This window comes from Bombina bombina, chromosome 4, assembly GCF_027579735.1.
Source record: "Bombina bombina isolate aBomBom1 chromosome 4, aBomBom1.pri, whole genome shotgun sequence".
Lineage (NCBI taxonomy): Eukaryota > Metazoa > Chordata > Amphibia > Anura > Bombinatoridae > Bombina > Bombina bombina.
Window position 1 is genome coordinate 752,240,081 of NC_069502.1, and position 25,337 is coordinate 752,265,417.

Here is a 25,337-nt window from a genome sequence, read left to right on the forward strand (position 1 = left end):
ACTACTTTGTTAGATTTAATGTGCTAATTCACATATCTAATCATATGTGGTAAACAGATACATACGGTCATGTTACTATCAGTATTGGTTTAATTACCAAGGTTAACTCTATATATAGTTCTGAGTATACTGTCACATTTAATTTAATTTTCCTCATGAATAGACAACTTATATTAGGTTTCTAAAAAATACATAATGTTCTGTGTCAAATTTATAAATAATCTGTACAATAAAGGTGTCTTTTTGTTTAAGATAAACAACAAACAGTTAAAAAATGGGAGGAATTGGATTCTCCAATGGGAGGATACCATTTCATTTAAAAGTCCTGCATAGCAGGTAGATTTTAAGTTTATGACTACGGTCCCAGAGACCGAAACCGGTCAAACTCTTTTTCTCATTTTTTAAATATAAAGGAGCACTTGTTTTGTTTTATGGATTTGTGAGTGTTGCTTCTGTCTTAAAAGGAGTACAACTTTTGCATGCATGCATACATACTTTCTTGCCTTGAACTGCCAGCTATCACTGGACTGCATTGAGTTTGTTTGTACACGCTATGTACTTGATGCCTGATATTTCACTGCAGCGTTTGATGGATGTGGATATTGTGGTCTCTATCACCAGCTGCTTGTTGCATAAGTAACGGCCCAGGTATTAGCTCCCAGCACCCACTAAAATTGTCTGAGAATTTTTGGTCCACTATTTCTGCTTCATCATTTCAATGTACATTTTCCTGCTTTGGATACATTCTAGTATTGGACTTTGGGGTAAGGTTTAATAGCTGAATTTCTTTATAGTTCCTAGACACAGAGCTGTTAGTTTACACCACTATCCATGACAGATATGGCTTGTAGTGCCTCCTTTTATTCACTTAAAGACACAGACAATGATAATTTGGATTTACTGGAACTAGCAGATGTCTTTGAACAAGATGTACCTAATACCCAACTTTTTCATGGACATGGAATATTTAAAGATTAAAGAACAAAAATTAAAATGGGACAAGTGGATTTTATCCAAATATCTCAGCCTGAAAATGATTCCACGAGGCTTGAGAATTAAAACATTTCCAACTTATGACATCAAAGATACTACCTTTATTGATAAGTGGAATCAAGCCCTTACAGACTGTTCACTTAAATTGATCACACTGCTTATAGAGTATAAGGATATGTTGCTAAATGATGTAAAGATTAAGATTTTAGATTTACAAGTTGAAATGAATAAGTACCAACAGCATGAAATCTATCCTAAATATGATGATATTCTTAAGGAAACTATGTCTGAATCTAGGAAGCTGATCATTCAGATGAAACATCTCTAAGTTTATTAGAGACCAGAAAGATTACAATAAGGGAGTAGTCTATATTTGTCGAAAACGAGAAAGAGGTAGAGTCTGGTCTAATAAACAGAGTGTGAGCCAGAATGATCAGATTACTAGTAACAAAGAAAAAAACAAGAGACAGAGTAATTGGAGACAGAGATCTCGAGCAGGAGAAACCCCAAAAAAGTGGTGTTTTCAGATTCAGAGCCTGATTTGACAGATGAAGACAGATTTGCCTCAAGTTTTGAGGCAGATGGTTATTCAAGCTCTGAACCTAAGGATAACAGTTTCCCACAACTTCAATTGAGAGATGAGGAGGGGACTATTGGGGTACAGCCAATAAAGGGTATCCTAAAAGATCACCAGAGTAAGAGTACCCAAAAGAGGCAGTGGTAGGGGACGAGGTAGATCCCACTATCATATGGATACCAGAAGTAACCGGCAAGGGCAGAATGCTAACACTCCTGAAACTCAGGTTTTTCACTGGGCCCCCAGACAACCACAAGGGGGAGGGAGGGGGACTACAGATTTACCCCCACCAGAGCCGAGCAATCATCGTTACCCAGTGAGGGGCAACAGGAGTGCTCTGAGGCAAAAGTATCAATAAAGGAGACCTCTGTAATTAATCTTTTCTCACATGTATTGACATCAGTAGAGAATAAAGTGTTGAATTATGGCCTGGGTTTTGTTCCCTCACGGGACTTTGATTTGTTCCAGACCATCTTAGACGTGAACAGACTCGTGAGGGATCTTACACTTAGGAAATACTTTCCTAACACTGATTTAAGGGGGTCAGAAACACAACGTCAGGCCAGCCTGATGAATCAGGATAATATGACATTTCAGGATATTTGTGCTTTGACTGATCTAGAGGATCTTTCTTGTGACAATGAGGTTGCTAGTAGCTATGAAATTGAAGCTGTGAGGATGAGGTCGAGATTTAATTTCTACCCTATTCAGGTCAGAGGGAAGAGCCTAGAAGTATTCCACAAAAGAGTGGTAGAGGACTTGACTGAATTGTCCAAACAGGAATTTAAAGGCCCCTCAAACCTGACTAGGAAAGAAAGAGAAGCAATGACCACACTTCAAAATAATGAGAGCATAGTGATAAGACAGTCGGACAAGGGGGGTAGTGTGGTGGTGTTGGACAGGAGTATGTATGAGGGCGAAGCCCACAGGCAACTCAGGGATCCAGAAGCATACACACCCCTAAATAGAGATCCGACTTTGAATTATCAAACATTACTCAGGGACCTTCTGGATGATGGTTTGGAGATGGGCATTCTAGACAGAAAAACATATGATTGCCTGATGGTGGAAAATCCTGTAATGCCCATCTTCCACCATCTCCCAAAGGTCCATAAGAGCCTTGAGGATGTTAGGGGTCGCCCTATAGTGACAGGAATTGGCTCCCTGACAGAACCACTATCCAGGTGGGTTGACCAGTTTTTACAGCCTCTGGTACAAAAACTACCCAGCTATTTGAGAGATACCACACATACTCTATCCATATTAGAGGAAATAGTGTGGGAGGAGGGATACAGCTGGTTGACCATAGATGTGGTCTCCCTGTATTCCTCCATACCTCATGAGTTTGGGCTGGAGGCTGTCAAATTCTATCTCAAGAGGTATACTGGTCTCACGGATGAACATCAAGAGTACATATTAAGGGTCATTGAGTTTCTCTTGAAGCATAATTTTTTTCAAGTTTGCTAATGATTTTTATCTCCAGAGACGTGGAACCGCTATGGGGGCAAAATTTGCCCCGTCCTACGCCAACATTTTTATGGGGTGGTGGGAGCGGTTCCACATCTTTGGAGATGGAAACATTTACTCCTCATATGTCATCAGGTACATGAGATTTATAGATGACATCCTTATCATTTGGTCTGGAGGTCCAATGCTAGCAAAAGATTTTGTGGAGTATTTGAACTCTAATTCTGTTGAGCTCAAATTCACATATGATTGGCACAAAACCAGTATTAATTACTTGGATGTCACATTGACCTCAGATTGTCAGAACAAAAGTGTTGTCTCCTCTCTCTTCGGTAAACCAATATCCGGAAATTCTATTTTGCATGCCCATAGCAATCATCCGGGGCATGTTTTTAAAGGGATTGCTAAGGGGCAGTTTTTGCGTGGTAAACGCAACTGCACCCGAGATGAGGATTTCGGGAGGGAGAGTGAGAAACTCAACAAGAGACTGAGAGCCAGAAATTACCCAAAGAAAGTTGTTGATAGAGCTTTCAGAGAAGTGCAAATGATTGACAGGAGTGATTTATTAGTACCACGAAAAAGAGAAGGCCTCACTAAAAAGCAAAGTGCTCATCAGAAGCCTCTGTTTGTGACGGCGTACTCTAATCAATACTACCAGGTCTGCAACATTATCCGTAAGAACTTGTCAATTCTCAGAGGAGACAGACAATTGAGGGAATCCATAAGTGAAGGTTGACAATTTATTTACAAGCGTAATATGACATTGGGTAATATTCTTTCCCCAAGTCTTCTAAGGAATAAACAGACAGAGAGCTCATGGTTACAGTTTAAAGGTACCTACAGGTGCGGTAAATGCACCTGTAGATCCTGTGAGTATATCCTTGTTTCCAAAAATTTAGTCTCTGCAACTACTGGGGAAACATTCGAAACTAGAGGCTGCGTTAAGTGTAAGAGTAAATATGTGGTTTACTTGGTAGAATGTGTTTCCTGTAATAGACAATATGTCGGTAGAACTACGAGGGAGGTGGGCACAAGAGTGAAAGAACATTTGGCCCACATCAGCAAAGAAAGAGCAGTCTCTGCCCTATCAAGACACTTTTTGGAGGTACACAATGGAGAAGTTGGTTCCTTCAGGTGGCAGGCTATAGAATTGATCCAAAAAACCCCTGGGGGGGAGACAAATTCCAGATATTGTCACGACAGGAAATATACTGGATACACATATTGGGTAGCCTGCTACCTGTTGGATTCAACTCCGAGTTTGACATTATAAATTATTGGAATAGGTGAAATTTTTGGCTATCTAGTTTGACTAACATCAACTAGCTCAGGATAGTACTACCATTAGTAAATGCAGTCAAGAGGGAGTCTGTAACAGTACAGCTGACCTTATGGATACATCTACTAAACTAATGGATAACTAATGGTAATGGATAGGTAATGTGTGTATGTCAGTGGTTACCTTATGGTATTGCATTATACTTATTGTTTAGCTAATTATATGGTAATCTAAATGGTCTAAACAATATTATTATGTACCTGTAGATACAATTTTGTCTCACTATTTAGGGAATTAAATTCTAAGATTGCGTAACTCTCGTGGGTTTGTCCAAACATAATTATCCAATTGGATTCATGTCTGGATTTAGACTCTAGGGAACATATCTAGTTTTTTTTATATGTGGTGAATAGATATATATGGTCATGTTAGTATCAACAATTGGTTCACAACTTTTTTAGATTTAATGTGCTATTTCACATATCTAATCATATGTGATAAACAGATACAGACGGTCATGTTACTGTCAGTATTGGGTTTAATTACCAAGGATAACTCTATGTATAGTTCTGAGTATACTGTCACATTTAATTTAATTTTCCTAATGAGTAGACAACTTATATTAGGTTTCTAAAAAATACATAATGTTCTGTGTCAAATTTATAAATAATCTGTACAATAAAGGTGTCTTTTTGTTTAAGATAGACAACAAACAGTTAAAAAATAGGAGGAATTGGATTCTCCAATGGGAGGATACCATTTCATTTAAAAGTCCTGCATAGCAGGTAGATTTTAAGTTTATGACTACGGTCCCAGAGACCGAAACAGGTCAAACTCTTTTTCTCATTTTTTAAATATAAAGGAGCACTTGTTTTGTTTTATGGATTTGTAATAAAGTTTTTTCTTTTTAAAAAACACAGCTCTGGTGTCATTCTCAGGATTTAAACAAAGGAACAACTTTCTCTTTTTTTCATAATAAGAACAGTACTACTAAAATAAACCTAGTTAACATGGTTCCAAGACCGCCGGTTTTATTGTTGTGCTTTGTTAGGCTAATCATGATGGCCATATAGACCTCCCCCGAGAGGTTTGAGCAACAGGGATGAAAGTGCTAAGAATAGTACTACTTTACACAACCTAGTTAGCCATGGGTCCCAGTGCCAGACCGCATGTCTTGTTGTTTTATTTGGTCCGGCTAATGATGCAGGCCATATAGACCTCCCACCATTAGGGGTTGTAACAGGTATTAAACTAATAAGAACAGTACTACTGAAATAAACCTAGTTACCATGGTTCCAAGAGCGCAGGTTGTTACGGTACCAACAGGATACCACGGGTTAATACCAGGGAACAACGTCCTGCATAGGGAATCAGCAATTCACAAACCAGCCAGTTTTCAGGTTTAAACAGAATGTCATTTATTAAAGGCTATGCCTAGTATTTATGCAGGTCTGACCCCCCCCCCCCCCAGATGGGGGTTGAAAGACTGTTGTACATTACATGGAGGGAACAAGCCCTTTGACATGATACAATAGAATTATATTACTTAAACACTTCAACCACAAGACACTCTTGGCTCTTCTTATCACTTAGGCGTTTTCTCTCTGAGGGTGATCAAACAATGGAATTCTTATCACTAACTAAATAATGGTTGGAGCCAGCAACTTGTGTTTAGAAAATAGTTTCTTAAAGCTAAACACAGTTAACTCCTTCAGTCCTGACAGAAGGGTCTGTCACATAGCTCCCCCCTTGTGGAACACTCCGGCAGACCCGGCTTGACCCTTTTGCGGGTCAACCTGGGGATGACCGGACTAGGAGGTGGTAGGCATGTCAGTTTGCTGGGACAATCCATCTGTATTCCCGTTATGAGAGAGAATTCCTGTCCATAAAAACAAGGGTTCAAATTCCTCAGTGCCCAGACCAGGGCCAAACAGTCCTTCAAAATCCCATCAGCTTCTTTACGAGTTTTCTGTACCTGCTCTTTATAGGTATCCACAATCCCTTCATACTGACATAGGGTGCCCTTGAGTTGCTGCACCTCACTATGAGCCAGCGTCAGCTTCTCCTCAAGTGTCGCTAAGTTTGTCTTTAATGTTTCATGTCCCACTCTCAAGCTGGTGTTTTCTGCAGTCTGTCGGTGCAGCTTGTCTAGCAGAGATTCATGTTCTAAACATGCTTTTTCCTCTGCGCTCCTCTTCTCCTTCATCAGCGCATTGTAACGGGACCTCCACATATCAATAGCGGATAGAGATTTACTGAGCTCAGCGTCCTGGGGCTTAGCAGCAGGTGGGTCAGTCTCTGCTGCACGGATCTGGGCACGGGTAGTCACAGGGTTAACATCAGCGGGACCCATAGGAGCGTAGGCAGAAACAAGGGGGGCCAAGTCATTTCCAAGAAGAACATCAGCAGGTAAGTCCTTCTTGACCCCCACATTCACAGGTCTAGCGCCCACTCCCCAATCCAAATGTACCCTGGCAACAGGTAGGCTGAACACATCGCCCCCTGCTACCCTCACAGCCACAGTGTCCCCAGTGTACTGTTTCTCAGACACCAAGTTCTTTTGAAGCAAGGTCATGGTAGCACCAGTATCCCGTAGACCACTGACCTTCTTCCCATTCACTTTAACCAGTTGCCGGTTATTCCGGTGGGCAGCTTGCACAAGGTCTGCCTCATGTAGGATGCTCCAGCATTCTTGTACCTCTACGTAGTGGGCCGCAGGCTGAGGATTACGTGGGATTCCGCCGGCGGGTCTTCTCCAGGACTGCGCTTGGTTCGCTGCGTTTAGGGGACACTCTGGTCTTTTGTGCCCTAGTTGCTTACATCTAAAGCACCGAATAGGTTGTGAGTAGCACCGCGAATTGAACAGGGCTCTCTGAGGGTAGTTCGTGGCCGGAGGCCGTGTGGTATAGCGGTGCGCCGGGGTTTGGTAACTGGCAGCTGCTGGGGTGACTGGGGGTCTGTACTCCACTCTAGCAGGGGGCTTAGTGGTAGCAGTGTCCAGTTTGCGGGCATCCGTATACTCATCTGCCAAGCGAGCCGCTTCCTGCAGGGTGGAGGGTTTACGGTCCCGAACCCACTCTCGAACTCCTGCGGGTAACTTGTCGAAGCAATGTTCCAACAGGAATAGCTGCAGCACCTCTTCCCCAGATATGGCTTGGCACCCCGCTATCCAGTGAGCTGCTGTGCGGTGCACCTTACATGCCCACTCAAGGTAGGAATCTCCAGCTAATTTAACAGTGTCTCTGAACCGCCTCCGGTATGCCTCCGGTGTAACCACATACCTGGAGAGCAGAGCCTCTTTTATAGTATTATAATCCTCGACTTCCTCATCTGGAATGGCCCGAAAAGCCTCAATGGCCCGGCCGGATAATTTTCCAGATAATATCGTGACCCAGTCCTCTGCGGGTACCTTGTGTAGTGCACATTGCCTCTCAAAATCCGCAAGGTACCCATCAATCTCTCCTTCTGTTTCCAGGAAGTTTTTAAAAGCTGCACAATTTACTTTTCTCTTTTCCATCTTAGTCAGTATTGTAATAATCCCCCTCTTCCTGAGGTTACTGGCTTGTGTAGTTGCTCTTCTGGGCGATAAGGTTCATTCCGTCGCTTGCCACCAATTGTTACGGTACCAACAGGATACCAAGGTTTAATACCAGGGAACAACGTCCTGCATAGGGAATCAGCAATTCACAAACCAGCCAGTTTTCAGGTTTAAACAGAATGTCATTTATTAAAGGCTATGCCTAGTATTTATGCAGGTCTGACCCCCCCCCCCCCCCAGATGGGGGTTGAAAGACTGTTGTACATTACATGGAGGGAACAAGCCCTTTGACATGATACAATAGAATTATATTACTTAAACACTTCAACCACAAGACACTCTTGGCTCTTCTTATCACTTAGGCGTTTTCTCTCTGAGGGTGATCAAACAATGGAATTCTTATCACTAACTAAATTATGGTTGGAGCCAGCAACTTGTGTTTAGAAAATAGTTTCTTAAAGCTAAACACAGTTAACTCCTTCAGTCCTGACAGAAGGGTCTGTCACACAGGTTTTATTGTTGTACTTTGTTAGGCTAATCATGATGGCCATATAGATTTCCCCCGAGAGGTGGGAGTAACAGGGATGAAAGTGCTAAGAATAGTACTACTTAACACAACCTAGTTACCCATGGGTCCCAGTCCCAGACCGCATGTCTTGTTGTTTTATTTGGTCCGGGTAATCATGCAGGCGATATAGACCTCCCACCATTAGGGGTTGTAACAGGTATTAAACTAATAAGAACAGTACTACTTAACACAACCTAGTTACCATGGGTCCCAGACCACATGACTTGTGGTTATATTTGGTGAGGGTAATTAGGCAGGCCGTATAGACCTCCCCCGATAGGGGGAGTTACAGGGATTAAAGTGCTAAGAATAGTACAACTTAACACAACCTAGTTACCATTGGTCCCAGACCGCATGTCTTGTTGTTATATTTGGTGAGGGTAATCAGGCAGGCCGTATAGACCTCCCCCATAGGGGGAGTAAAAGGGATTAAAGTGCTAAGAATAGTACTAATATAAACAAAACCTAGTTACCATGGGTCCCAGACCGCATGTCTTGTTATTATACTTTGTAAGGGTAATCATGCAGGCCATATAGACCTCCCCCGATAAGGGGAGTAAAAGGGATTAAAGTGCTAAGAATAGTACTACTAAACACAACCTAATTACCATGGGTCCCAGACCGCATGTCTTGTTGTTATACTTTCTCAGGGTAATCGTGCAGGCCATATAGACCTCCCCCAATAGGGGGAGTTACAGGGATTAAAGTGCTAAGAATTGTACTACTTAACACAACCTAGTTACAATGGGTCCCAGACCGCTTGTTTAATTATTATACTTTGTCAGGGTAATTATATATCTAACAAATCTATCTATTTATCTTCTATCAATTCTATCTAACTATCAATCTATGTATATCTATCTATCAAATCTATCTATCTCGTGTCCGGACTGTTTTGAGACAGCCACTTGTGTTTTTGACAAATTTGAAGTAGGAGGACAGACAAATCACAGGGATTAAACTGCTAAGAATAGTACTACTTAGGACAACCTAGTTATACCAGTACCAACATGGGTCCCAGACCGCATGTTTGGTGGTTATACTTTGTCAGGGTAATCATGCAGGCCATATAGACCTCCCCCGATAGGGGGAGTTACAGGGATGAAAGTGCTAAGAATAGTACTACTTAACACAACCTAGTTACCATGGGTCCCACACCGCATGTCTTATTATTATATTTGGTCAGGATAATCATGCAGGCCATATACACCTCCCCCGATAGGGGGAGTAACAGGGATTAAAGTGTTAAGAATAGTACTACTTAACACAACCTAGTTACCTTGGGTCCCAGACCGCATGTTTTGTTGTTATACTTTGTCAGGGTAATCATGCAGGCCATATAGACCTCCCCCGATAGGGGGAGTATAAGAGGGATTAAACTGCTAAGAACAGTACTACTTAACACAACCTAGTTACCATGGGTCCCAGACCGCATGTCTTATTATATTTTGTCAGGGTAATCATGCAGGCCATATAGACCTCCCCCGATATGGGGAGTAACAGGTATTAAACTGCTAAGAACAGTACTACTTAACACAACCTAGTTACCATGGGTCCCAGACCACATGTTTTGTTGTTATACTTTGTCAGGGTAATCATGCAGGCCATATAGACCTCCCCAGATAGGGGGAGTAACAGGTATTAAACTGCTAAGAACAGTACTACTTAATACAACCTAGTTACCAGGGGTCCCAGGACCCAGTCCACATGTTTTGTTGTTATGCTTTGTCAAGGTAATCATGCAGGCCATATAGACCTCCCCAGATATGGGGAGTGACAGGTATTAAACTGCTAAGAGCAGTACTACTTAACACAGCCTAGTTACCATGGGTCCAAGACCACATGTTTTGTTGTTATACTGTGTCAGGGTAATCATGCAGGCCATATAGACCTCCCCCGATATGGGGAGTAACAGTTATTAAACTGCTAAGAACAGTACTACTTAACACAACCTAGTTACCATGGGTCACAGACCACATGTTTTGTTGTTATACTTTGTCAGGGTAATCATGCAGGCCATATAGACCTCCCCAGATAGGGGGAGTAATAGGTATTAAACTGCTAAGAACAGTACTACTTAACACAACCTAGTTACCATGGGTCCCAGACCACATGTTTTGTTGTTATACTTTGTCAGGGTAATCATGCAGGCCATATAGACCTCCCCAGATAGGGGGAGTAACAGGTATTAAACTGCTAAGAACAGTACTACTTAACACAACCTAGTTACCATGGGTCCCAGACCGCATGTTTTGTTGTTATACTTTGTCAGGGTAATCATGCAGGCCATATAGACCTCCCCCGATAGGGGGAGTTACAGGGATTAAAGTGCTAAGAATAGTACTACTTAACACAACCTAGTTACCATGGGTCCCAGACCGCATGTTTTGTTGTTATACTTTGTCAGGGTAATCATGCAGGCCATATAGACCTCCCCCGATATGGGGAGTAACAGGTATTAAACTGCTAAGAACAGTACTACTTAACACAACCTAGTTACCATGGGTCCCAGACCACATGTTTTGTTGTTATACTTTGTCAGGTTAATCATGCAGGCCATATAGACCTCCCCCGATATGGGGAGTAACAGGTATTAAACTGCTAAGAACAGTACTACTTAACACAACCTAGTTACCATGGGTCCCAGACCACATGTTTTGTTGTTATACTTTGTCAGGGTAATCATGCAGGCCATATAGATTTCCCCCTGATAGGGGGAGTAACAGGGATTAAACTGCTAAGAACAGTACTACTTAACACAACCTAGTTACCATCGGTCCCAGACCGCATGTTTTATTGTTATACTTTGTCAGGGTAATTATATACCTATCAAATCTATCTATTTATCTTCTATCGATTCTATCTAACTATCAATCTATGTATATCTATCTATCTATCTATCAAATCTATCTATCTCGTGGCCGGACTGATTTGAGACAGCCACTTGTGTTTAGGCCAAATTTGAAGTAGGAGGACAGACCAATCATCTTCTTCCATCTCCCTGTTACAAAAATGCAGGCCATATAGACCTCTCCCGATAGGGGGAGTAACAGGTAGTAAACTGCTAAGAATAGTACTACTTAACACACCACGGGTCCCAGACCGCATGCCTTATTGTTATACTCTGTCAGGGAAATTATATATCTATTAAATCTATCTATTTATCTATCGAATCTATCTAACTATCAATCGTATCTATCAAATATATATTGCATCTATTGATCTATGTAATTCGTATCTATCAAATGTATATTGCATCTTTTGATCTATGTAATTCGTATCTATCAAATGTATATTGCATCTTTTGATCTATGTAATTCGTATCTATCAAATGTACATTGCATCTATTGATCTATGTAATTCGTATATATCAAATGTACATTGCATCTATTGATCTATGTAATTTGTATCTATCATATGTATATTGCATCTATTGATCTATGTAATCTATGTATCCATCTATCAAATCTATCTATCTCGTGGTTGTGCAAATGGACTGTTTGCGGTTGTTTGCGGTGCGTTACACGGGGAGTTTGGTCTGTCACTGTGAAGCGGGCGTAACCCTTACACTACCTGATCGATACAACATCATACCTGATGTTTTAAAGCACGTTATTCAAATTTTTTTTAGGAATGTTAGGTGATTAAGGCCCTTTATGGGTTAAAACCAGACTCTGCATCAACTATGTAATTTTCCGTGGGAGTTTTGCCATGGATCCCCCTCCGGCATGCCACAGTCCAGGTGTTAGTCTTCTTGCAACAACTTTTCCATCACTATTGTGATGGAAAGTCCTTGTGGGTTTTAAAGTTCGCCTGCTTATTGAAGTCAATGACGGTTCGCGAACAGTAGCGGAAGTTCGAGTCTGCCGTTCGCGAACCAAAATTTTAAGGTTCGCGACATCACTATTTATCACATTAACCAACCTTAAAGGGACTGTAAACACCCTGTAATTACAAGACATTACTGTTGTGCTGCTATAGAACAACATATCAGCTAAGTCTTAATGTTTTTAAAACAACTTAACATCTATTGTATTGCAATTATTTATCAAAATCTACCCACCATTTGCTTATTTGGAGCAGCCGACCTGGGCTTTAGTTGGCAGACTAAAAGGCTTGTCCAGGCTACAATGTAAGTATAGAATGCATTGTTTAGTAGCTGTTATCTCATAGAGCCAATTAGGGGGTAGATTATGAGCAAAACACGAATTAGCGCTCCCGCATTAACTCCACTAGAGGGAGGCTTTTTGCATGCATCGGGTTGAGCTTGTTTTATAAATTGAAAGAAAAATGCACCGTTACTTGCATGCTAACCCTAAAGCATTTACTAAATAGCTCTAACCCGACATGAAATATTTCTATACACAGCTGATGTTTTTTTTGTAAAATATCTATATATAAAATGTGTGTATATATATATATATATATATATATATATATATATATATATATATATATATATAGCAAAGAACAAAGTGAAGCACTCACTGGACTTTTGACATCAAAGTTATATATTTATTTAGTGACGTTTCGGGACCTCTAACGTCCCTTCTTCTGACAATCAGAGTGTGCAATTGAACAAACTTATAGAGGCCTTTAGGCCCCTCCCCCAATCCAGTCTCCAATCTCAGGAGATTGTGTGCAAACAATAAGAGGCTAAACCATTCTGGTAGCCCAAACAGCAATTGAATACTGACACAAACCTGTGAATAAAAATGACATACAGCTATCAATCAATAAGTGTATATATAACCTCATGTGCTGTGATCAATGTGAACCGTGTTTACTCAAAGTGATAAATATATAGTGATCCCACAAGAGTTCCTACGTCCCACGCCTATACATGTCCCAGGTTTGTCCGTCAATGGAACAGTCCCTATCCTAGGGTGTTCCATTGGATAACATTCATCACCGCCCACCTCATGGTTATGCAGGTGTCAGGCGTTGTCAGGACAACAAGATCAAACATTTCAGGAGAACACTCCCCTTCATATTCAACACCGCCCGTCGATGTCCCTCAACTCGCCAAATATACAAAGAACCTGACCAACCGGTAGCCCGACACTTCTTAGAGGAGAGACACACAGTGACGGACTTAAGATTCTGGATAATTGATCATGTCCTGGTCCTGAGAAGAGGGGGCAATAGGGCAAAGATATTGTTGCAGAAGGAGGCCAGATGGATTCATGAGCTGGGAACTCCGATGCCCAGAGGCCTTAATGTACACTCTGGCTGGCAAGCGTTCCTTGGATGAACGACTTGATTGTTAAAGGGAGTCATCTGGAGCCACCAAGAGTCCACAATCAGATTTATATATGAGAGTACATGATTCCATTATGAATTGCACTGTAACTTAATTAGCTTACCAGTTTCCATCTCTTTCTAATGTTATTTATTTATTTAGCTTGAAAACAGCGTGTCCTCTCCTATGTTATGACACTGTTGGTTCTATACACTGTGGGAACCAGTGTTTAGTTTTGCAGGGATAGGAATATTTGTTTTTATCTTTATTGTTATATCTGTGTTCTTTTTTAATAGATCCTATTTGTTTTATGTATATACTGTGCATTTCACGACACTAGATTTATACACACATGTCAGTTTTGATCCTACAGCTCCTTCCCCGTGCTTATATATGACAGGTTTTTGTTTTGGGGTTGATCTCTGGGGGGAACTGTAGGTGGTCCGCAGTACCCCTGTTTTTTTCTATATTGTTTTTTCTATATTGATTTTTCTATTTTGATTTTTCTATATTGTCTGTTTCTACTTGGGGGTTGAGGAAAATTTCCTCCTGCCCTTGAGGTTGTTTGCTTATAGGATAGGGCCATTGTACTTTTGTCTAGTGCTAATTTTATTTATGTTCTGAGTTCATGAGTATTCTTCAGCCTCATTGAAATTAGGGGGTCTATCAACCCTTATGAAGACATGGTGCAGTCTATTCGATCTGAGATGACACTGATTTAGCGTGAAGTTGGAGCTAGGGTCCAGGAAGGTGGTGGGGAGTCCCTCACTCTGGACGTGGACTGAGGGCACTGACGGCCACCGGAGTACCTCTGGTGCGCTTAGGTACATCTTTATAATGGCAGGGATTCCCTATTTGTGGGCCCCCTTGGAGATTGAACAGTGTGTATGGCGCGTATGGTTAATATCGCCTCATCCCGGGATCCCTGCACATTTTAAGTTTACAGTCATGATGCTGACGTTCCCAACCTATAGGACAGGGGGGGTGTCACCGCTGTTCCTATGGGGTTGCGTGGGAGGAGTTTGGCTTACAGGTGTTGTTTTGAGCCAAATGACCCTGTGGTGCTGCTGTGGGGGTACATGACACTCTGATGGGGTTAGCATGGCTGCTATGAGTGGTGCTATGATGGGGTTAGCATGGCTGCTATGAGCGGTGGATCATGCGGATGCTTTGCGCGACGGTGTGTGTTTGTGTACAATACGCGGTCCTTTTGATAGTGAAGCTGGCCGATTTATCGGTCTGGGGTTTTGACTTCCGGTGTGCAGTACTGCCATGCGTGTGCTGTTCACTCACGATCCCCATATATGCCAGGGTTCCGTGCTTGACAGCCGTGATAATAACATCAGGACTGATGGTCACATTCGAGGTGAGTCTGTTTATTCTCCTAACCTATGGGACAGGGGGTGCGTCCCTGAGGCTCCTATCAGGTTATAGGGGAGGGGTTTGCATTGCTGTGGGTAGTACCGGTGAATATGTGCATTACTTGGCCTCTGGTATGGGGGAATCGATCCCTGGGTAAATCGAGACTGCTAATTATCATTATTTTTGATGACTAACTTTGGAGCTGGAGTGTCCACTATTGTTGGCCTTGATTGTGACTGGTCTGATGGGTTCTTTGTATATTTGGCGAGTTGAGGGATGTCGACGGGGGGTGTTGAATATGAAGGTGAGTGTTCTCCTGAAATGTTTGATCTTGTTGTCCTGACGACGCCTGACACCTGCATAACCATGAGGTGGGCGGTGATGAATGTTATCCAATGGAACAGCCTAGGATAGGGACTGTTCCATTGATGGACAAACCTGGGACATGTATAGGCGTGGGACGTAGGAACTCTTGTGGGATCACTATATATATTTATTACTTTGAGTAAACACGGTTCACATTGATCACAGCACATGAGGTTATATATACACTTATTGATTGATAGCTGTATGTCATTTTTATTCACAGGTTTGTGTCAGTATTCAATTGCTGTTTGGGCTCTACCAGAATGGTTTAGCATCTTATTGCTTGCACACGATCTCCTGAGATTGGAGACTGGATTGGGGGAGGGGCCTAAAGGCCTTTATAAGTTTGTTCAATTGCACACTCTGATTGTCAGAAGAAGGGACGTTAGAGGTCTAGAAACGTCACTAAATAAATATATCACTTTGATGTCAAAAGTCCAGTGAGTGCTTCACTTTGTTCATTGCTGCATACTGCTCAAGAGCACCCTGGTAGTTGCAGGACGGTGGTGAGAGTGCATATACCTTTGAACTTTTGCTTATATATATATATATATATATATATATATATATATATATATATATATATATATATATATATATATTATATATATATATATAATATATATATAAAACAGTCCCAATGAGAATCAGCCCTCCTGGGGTCAACCACCCAGTTGTTCCATGTAAATAAAATAGATCCCACAGAAACCGAGACAAACCAGGATTTTTCCAAATGAAAGAGTCAAATTTATTGACGTTTCGGGGAATAAAACTCCCCTTCCTCAGAACATAAAATGCGCTCACAAAACCGTGTTTAAATAAACAGAAACCTCTTTCTTCCTGTCAAAAAAGGCACCAAACATTACCTCATTTCCAGTATAGTTTAAAGTGGATTTGGAAGTTAACAACCTTCACTTCTGGTACTATCATATAACGTGGTATTCAATCAAATGTAAAAACAAAACATTCATTCTTAATAACATCATATTTGCAAACCCATCAGTGTTGAATACATCCTTATATTGTGCCTAGATTAATCATCTAATTTCAATATGTGCGGTATCAAACCAACAAACTCCCATATCAAGGAAGCGGAAGTTACGTCACCTCTGGTTCCGATGCTGCTGGAATAGCGTCATGTCCGACGTCACTTCCGTAATGTTTGTTTACAAACACACATGTGCTTACTTGTGTTTGAAATCTCGTGGACATTATATCTATACCTAAATGATGCAAATCTAGAAATACAGGCAGCTAATAAGTATAACGCAACTCGTGAATATTAATACATGGTAAGCATAAAACAATTCTCAAAAACAGTACAGTGATAATACCACACCATTAAAACTTAGAGGATGGGCATCCAAATAAGTTATTTTAACTCATATACATAGTTATATCAGATAGGGCTTCTAAGTGAATGTATGGACAAACAACCATCGAACTATATAGTATAGGCAATACAATAATAGTTCAAAATCACATATTAGTAACATAGTTACCACATTACTCATACAGTTACCCCTAATCAAGACAAAATGTAGCACATTGTCTGAAGTGTGTGTAAGTGTCACTAGTAAAGAAAGGGAAACACCTCTCAAGGTCTAGGCGGTACTTATGCTGATCATGTGAACTACAAGTAATCCACGCCATCACACAATTTACCATCGACTATGGTGTGGGGTAAGTATACCGTCAATAGGCTTAAGACCACCCCCACCAAGTCCCCATCTACAACCAACTAGTGTCCCCTCTTAATGTGTCACAAAACTACACAGCCTCATAACAATGCACCAAAGTCTGGTAAGGAATTGAGTCCTTTAGGGTGTATGGTCTCCAATCGAAACATCCAATCTGCTTCTCTCCTAAGAAGCAGCTTGTTCCGATCACCTCCACGAGGCAATTTGGGAATGTGTTCAATGAGGATCACCTTGATGGCTGATACTGGATGCTTCGCTGTCAACCAGTGACGTGCTACTGGTTTTTCCGATTCTCTTCTCTTTATGGCCTGTCTAATCGCGGCTCGATGGTTGGCCATTCTTTCACAGATAGTCCCTTGAGTCTTCCCCATGTAATATAAGCCACATGGGCAAATTATCATGTACACAACATGTGTAGTAGTACAGGTTATGGGATGGTTAATGGTATATTTCTGATTGCCATGCAGATGGTTGAACCTTTTAGTAGCTATTATTCCATTACGTGTGGTACAATTAGGGCACCAAAAGCATCCCTTCCGTGTGATTTTATGATCTTCATCTGTGTAGCATTTAATGGGGTCTGAAATGACCAACAGATCTCTAAGATTAGTATTGTGTCTATATCCAACTATAGGCGAGTGTCCTTTGCAAATTTCAGTATAGGATCCGAGAGTAAGATATGCCAATGCTCTCTAATGGATTGTCCAACTTTAGAGGTGTTAGGGGCAAAGGTGGTTGTAAAAATAATGTTCTTCTCGCTGTTTTGCTGTTTTTCCTTCTTGGATAATAATGTCTCCTGTGTTGTATCCTTGATCTGTTCTTTGACTACTTCAAGGACAGTGGGTGAATACCCTCTTTGTGCAAATCTATTTTGCATCTCTTGTACTTGTGACTCCCCCTTCTCTCGGCTAGAGTTGTTTCTAATTGCTCTAATATATTGCAATTTAATAATCCCTTTAACAAGGGAAGGGGCGTGTCAACTATTGGACATCAGTAAGGAGTTGCGATCTGTGGGCTTGGAGTACAAAGTTGTCTCCAAACCCATCTGTCCTTTAGTAATAAGAAGGTCCAAGAATTCAATTCCATGTTCACTGAAAGACATCTTGAACCTGACAGTGGTGTCAGTGTTATTGAATTCCTGGAACCACTCTTGCAGACTCTCAGGAATCCCCCTCCAGATCAGCAAGATATCGTCAATGTACCTCTTGTAAAAAATTACCTTTGACCATAAGTAACGATTTTCAAAACCTGCCATGAATAAATTGGCATACAATGGGGCCATGTTCGATCCCATCACAGTGCCTGCCACTTAACAGAATTCAGCCAGTTGTACCACAAATTCTGTGGGGCATATTTATCAAGGTCTGGCGGACCTGATCCGACAGTGCGGATCAGGTCTGCCAGACCTCACTGAATACGGCGAGCAATATACTCGCCGTATTCAGCATTGCACCAGCAGCTCACAACGTCGCCCCCTGCAGACTCACGGCCAATGGGCCGCCAGCAGGGGGGTGTCAATCAACCCAATCGTACTAGATTGGGTTGTATTGTGGCGATGTGTGTCTTTGTGACCACTGCTTCATAACTGCTGTTTCTGGCGAGAATGCAGGCTCGCCAGAAACACGGGGCATCAAGCTCCATTCGGAGCTTGATACATATGCCCCTATGGGTGGACCCACGTATTTATCAGAGGCCACAAGTAGGTCCCTCATGGTATCAAGTCCTTACCGATGTGGAATAAAAGTATAAAGACTATTAACGTCTAATACTACAAGTAAATCATTTTCCTCTGTTTTGATCTCTTTCAAGAGTCTTAAAAGTTCACTGCAGTCTAGCAGGAATGCTCTATTGTCTCGTACCACCGGTTGTAACAAAAAATAAACATACTGTGCTATCGGTTGAAAGAGTGGATCTTGAGAGGAAACAATGGGACGGCCTGGTGGCTTATCCAGGGTTTTTTGTATTTTGGGTATTGAATATAAAATTGGAATCAAAGGAGAATTAGTAATCATTTGTTTACCTAATGATTCAGTCAGATATCCCTTTGAGACTCCAAAGTCAACCAACGCCTCAAACTGTTTGTTAAATTTATGTGTTGGGGTCATTCAGTTGTGACATGATGTCATCACGATAGTCAACATAATCAAGCAGAACATTAGCTCCGCCCCTGTCTGCAGGGCGGATAACTATAGTTCTATCATCCTGCAGGCTCTTGATGGCATTACGTTGGTTTAAGGTCAGGTTGTCCTTCCATTTAATTTTGGGAAATTTATCCAACTCTTGTTCCTGTACCATTCTTACAAATGTTTTTATACTTGGGCTAAAATTGACAGGATCAAACTTAGTTTCTCGTTCTGAAATATGTAACCCTCTTCCCACTGCTCTCTCTTGGTGTTGGAAAAATTATTTCACCTTCAGCTGTCTTAAAAACATATTCATATCATACCACGTTATATGATAGTACCAGAAGTGAGGGTTGTTAACTTCCGAGTCCACTTTAAACTATACCGGAAATTAGGTAATGTTTGGCACCTTTTTTGACAGGAAGAAGGAGGTTTCTGTTTGTTGTATCACTGTATTTAAGCACGGTTTTGTGAGCACATTGTATGTTCTGAGGAAGGGGAGTTTTGTTCCCCGAAACGTCAATAAATTTGACTCTTTGATTTGGAAAAATCCTGGTTTGTTTCTGTTTCTGTGGGAGATATACATGTATATATATATAGAAAAAAGAAACAAACTTGCACTCACTGGTCTTTTTTAGTGAAATAATTTACTGAAAAATAGTGACGTTTCGAGGACAAAAATCCCCTTCCTCAGACAATGTGTTTAACAAACAATAGTGACTTTATACACTGTGTAAACCTAAAACCGCCAAATTGGTAACCATAGTGACCACTGAGTCACATTATACACAAACAAGTGCTATCGTATTAAATATGTGCTATCGTCTACAAATATGTATAGATGAGCCATCCTGGCTCTAACATGATAGTCACAGCCCAAGTGCACAATAAGGAAACTGTGATGCAATGGAAACAAACGTGAAATACAAACAGATCACATAATAAGTTGGATGAGAGTTTCCAATCAATCATATCGCCATTTAGTGCTCCATATACAGTCAAAGATGTTAAAGATCAGAATCAAACCACCAGTTTATAACCCACCAGAATGGAGACATAAACCAGAGACTCAGTAGCCATTCACTGCCGCATCGGTACACAACGCCGGGTAGGGAACCCGGAACTCGGAACTGCACAGGACTCTCACGTGGGGGGCAATCGTCCAATCACCAGAATTGTTTACCGTTGCCACAGTGACCATTAGCATCGAGTCACACATACATACGATCTGCAGCACTGGAATACACACGCGCGCATGATGTTAGCTGAGCGCAGCACTTAATGAAATTAAAGTACAGCAAAAAAAAAAACATAGACAAGGGTCAATAATGTACAGTCGAACTCCAAACATCAGAACATACATGCCACCACAGTCATAGAACCAATAGTAACACCTTCATATACTCTGTAAGGCAAGAGCTTCCACATTCAAAAGGTAAAGCTGTAGTTACCACATTGACCATATATATATACACAAAAATAAATACGCAAATCCAGGGCGAAATGAAAGTAAAAACAGTCCTTTTATTCAAATTCCACTTGGGATAAAAACAGAATATCCATGGGGGTCCAGCACATACAATTGTGAGCTGGACTCCCATGGATATTCTGTTTTTATCCCAAGTAGAATTTGAATAAAAGGACTGTTTTTACTTTCATCTCGCCCTAGATTTGCGTATTTAATTTCGTAATTAATTGGCCAGTTTCCAAGGCTTGAGAGGGAGCTTGCCAGTTTCACTCCCCTTCTTCCTGTGTGTGTTTTTCCTCGCTACGCTGCATTCACGTATCTGACAGCACAGGCTGTGATTGGTCGAGGAGAACCACTTGACCGGAACCGGTCAGACACCAGCAACGGATCTAGCGTTCAACGCTTAAGACACGCTGCAGAGAAGCAAACATGGAGAAAATGCTACATCAAGCCGAGTGAAGCTAATTGACATAGGAGCAGTGAGTGATTGCAGCTATACACTGCCTGAGCGTTAATGATCTCTGGCTTTTTAGCTATACACCGCCTGTCACACAGGGACTGTAGCACTGCTGTTTGTCTGTTTTGGCTTTTTGTGGGGAAACACACAAGAGGAGTATACATAAGACTACTTATTGTTTTTTACTCACCCCTATTACGGATGATTTGAGTAACTGTGGGAGAAGGAAAATTGATTCCTTTATGGAGGCATATTTGTGATAGTGCAATTTACCATTTTCTTGTATTGTATTGTATTGTATATATATATATATAGATAGATAGATAGATAGATAGATAGATAGATAGATAAAGATAGTATCTATAATACACACATTATATATATATATATATATATATATATATATATATATATATATATATATATATATATATATATATATATATATATATATATAGGAATAGATATATACAGATATATATATATATATATATATATAAATAAATATATTTTTTACAATACATAGAACATATTCACTTACTGTATGTGAAGAACATTGGAATGTGAAATATTTACAGTACATGCCAGGTAGCCATGGCAACTCACAATTAACCTGGTGCCTAGATTTGTAAGCTCTGGGATTGCTTCATTAACATACCTCCATACTGCCCTTTAATTGACAACTTAAACGGACATGAAAACCCAAATTTTTCTCTTATTAGAGATTACATTTTAAAATAATTTTCTAAATTTTCTTCATTCTCTTGGTATGCTTTGATGAAGAAGCTGCAGTGCAATACTGGGAGCTAGCTGAACACATTGGTAAGCCAATGAAAAGAGGCATATAAGTGCAGCCACCAATCAGTATCTAGCTCTCAGCCCCTGAGCCTACCTATGTATGCTTTTCAACAAATGGTCTGAAAAAAGAAACACAGAGGCGCCCAATGGCCTAATACCACAATACCAAGGGACAAGCAAAATATGTAATACTCACAAACGAATAACACCAAAACGTGCAAGGAAGCAGACTGGAACCTCACAGTTGCCCAGCAAACTGAACAGACGCAGAGATAATTCTGTAGTAGTTCTTCACCAGTGAGGTCCTCCTGGTTCCTATAGGGGAGGATATAGAGCCAACATAGCCCAGTACAGTTTGTACAAATATATGAGTATGCAGAGAATATGCACACTTACATGTAGCAAAGCACCTCCAGGTGCAATATACACAGACTGGGACCTCTCAGCCGCCCAGCTGACTGTTTCAAAGGTTTCAGCAAATAAGAAAGCTCCCAAAACTGATGCAGGATTATAGATGGATTCCCAGATAAAATCCAGCAGCAAGTGTATTAGTTAAAAAGAATATTTTTATTTTAAAAGAAACATGTTTCTCAGCCTACAACAAGCTGTTTCCTCAGGCTATGATCTTAGCCTGAGGAAACAGCCAGTTTGGCGGCTGAGAGGTCCCAGTCTGTGTATATTGCACCTGGAGGTGCTTTGCTACATGTAAGTGTGCATATTCCCTGGATACACATATACTTGTACAAACTGTACTGGGCTATGTGTTGGCTCTATATCCTCCCCTATAGGGACCAGGAGGACCTCACTGGTGAAGAAGTACTACAGACTTATCTCTGCATCTGTTCAGTTTGCTGGGCAACTGTAAGGTTCCAGTCTGCTTCCTTGCACTTTTTGGTGCTATTCGTTTGTGAGTATTAGTCTTACATATTTTGCTTGTCCCTTGGTATTGTGGTATTAGGCCATTGGGCGCCTCTGTGTTTCTTTTTTCAGACCATCTGTTATCATCAGGATTTTGACCCCCCTACGACAGAGAGCTGACGTTTGCAATCTTCTGGAGCTATTGCGACTTACAGGATATCAAGGTTTTATATATATATATATATATATATATATATATATATATATATATATATATATATATTTTTCCCCCCTCTGGTATTCTTCTGTTTATTTTTAGTGTGTTATTGTATACATTATTATTGTTCTTATTACATTGTGTTACGTTTGTTTTGATTGAGGGCGCCCCCTTGAGGATTGGTGTGCTTCCACACACCATATCTATATATTTTGCTTTTCAACAAAGAATGCCAAGGGAACAAAGCAAATTAGCTAATAGAAGTAAATTTGAAAGTTGTATATCTTAATCATGATAGGACAAAATTTGGGTTCCATGTCCCTTTAAGTTTATTTTAAAAATCAATTTTGCTCACAATAGCTGCTGCAATCATGATCATGCTTTGAATTGCATTTGACATAAGGCAAAAATAGTTCTTAGGTGTTTTGAAAACTACAATTTCCATCATGGTGTATACTATTAAAAGTGGAATGTTAATATATATATATATGACTGAAATTGTTCTATCTATAGAACTCTAATCTCATATTTGTGCGGCTGAGTAATTTAGAATACAGAAAAGGAAAAAAAAAGTTACTTTGTGAATTTAAGTCATATAAGCTAAATGACTCTGTTTTGGTTACTTATCATAGGATCATATATAATTTTCAGACAGTTGATAATTTTCACACTTCGATTGGTCCTACATTCTTTCTATAATGTTATAGCTGTCAATATTTATAATATATAGAAGTGTTTTTTTCCATATTTGCTATTTATGTCTTGAACCACTTGAAGACAATATTTAGTCTTTGTTAAATATCCCATTTTTTTTCTAAGGATCTAATAACTGATTAAATCCACAACTTTACCTTAGAGACATAATAATTGTGAAATATTGGGGGCACCACCGACTTCCAGCTTGAATGGACATTAAACACTAAGGGCTAGATAACAATTTTATAGCGCCCCTGCAAATTGCAAATTTGCCCGTTTGCGGGTGCGCAATAAATAATCAGCCATTACAATCAGAACAAAACGCAGGTTAATTTTATAAATGTGCCCCAAATGCCCCGTAATTTATTAAAAAATAAAAATTGTAGCATTTTTTAATTTTATTTATAAAATATATTCAATACAATATCAAACAGTGTGTAAAACTGCAAATGTTCTTGCATACAGCAACATTGTGTAATGCGTATCAACTTTTTAGTTGTAACTTAAGCAGTAGTTCTCAGTAGAGTAAAGTCATTGGGCGTATAGCGGTGCTGTAGCCCTGTTTGTATTTCTCGCTCTGTCTCTTTATGATATGTCCAGAAAACTCAGCAGAGTGTAGTGCCTAAGAAGGTGTCAATTGAATAGGCACATAACTGTCCCTGCTGAGCTACATTAAGCTATTAACAGTTCAACATAATATACACATCAGAGTTACTACATATACAATATTATATTATCGAACCCTGAGGATAAAAGAGACCGGTTTGCAAGAGAAGAGGTAAAGTCAAAAGAGACAAGGGAGAGAGAATAAAGAAGAGGAAGAGAAAATTAGGGAGGGGGCGGAGACCCAGCTGGGACTTGATGTAAGAGAGGGGGAAAAAGGGTATTTTTATCATATTGTTGTAAAGGGGTTGTATGAATAAGGGAATCCCAGTAAAACATGAACTCCTGAAAGAAGCAGGAACAAGAAAAGAGAACAGTTTGTCTTGTCTTAAAAATTCCAAACTTTAATCCAAAATAGGGTAAAAACGGGTACTGCAACCCATAGGTACACAAAATATTCACAGGCGTCGCACTAGGTGGCTTACGCGTTTCGGCTGTAAAGCCGTTGGCATAGCCTACAGTGCTAGTTCACACACAGGTTTAAAAAGCATGCACGAGAACATGATAGGTTAAAACACAAACAACGCCCACATGTTGGTGAACCAATCAATTTGATATATAACCATCTACTGTATGTTACAATACAGCAAAACCAGAATATATAGTAAATCCAATACCGGTTATATACAATATGTCACAGATTGTAGAGTTTTACACCCAAATAAATAAAGAGAAACACTTATGCAGAAGCTTATCGTAGTGTGGATAATATAGCAGTTATGGGTGACTTATAAGTCCATGTACAAATAAATGCATACAGTTCTAAGATAACACACATTATTAGACCATAGGCAACAAGATATGCTGACACCTTGACACAGCTGTACACCTATGCGACATAGAAAGTAACTCTGAACTAGAGTTAAGGACTTTCGGTTCACTCTGTTTATTATTTGGTTCCAATTGGTATATGCTGGATATACCTGAACCAAGGTCCCATAAGTCTCCTCTTTCTTGAGTGCAAC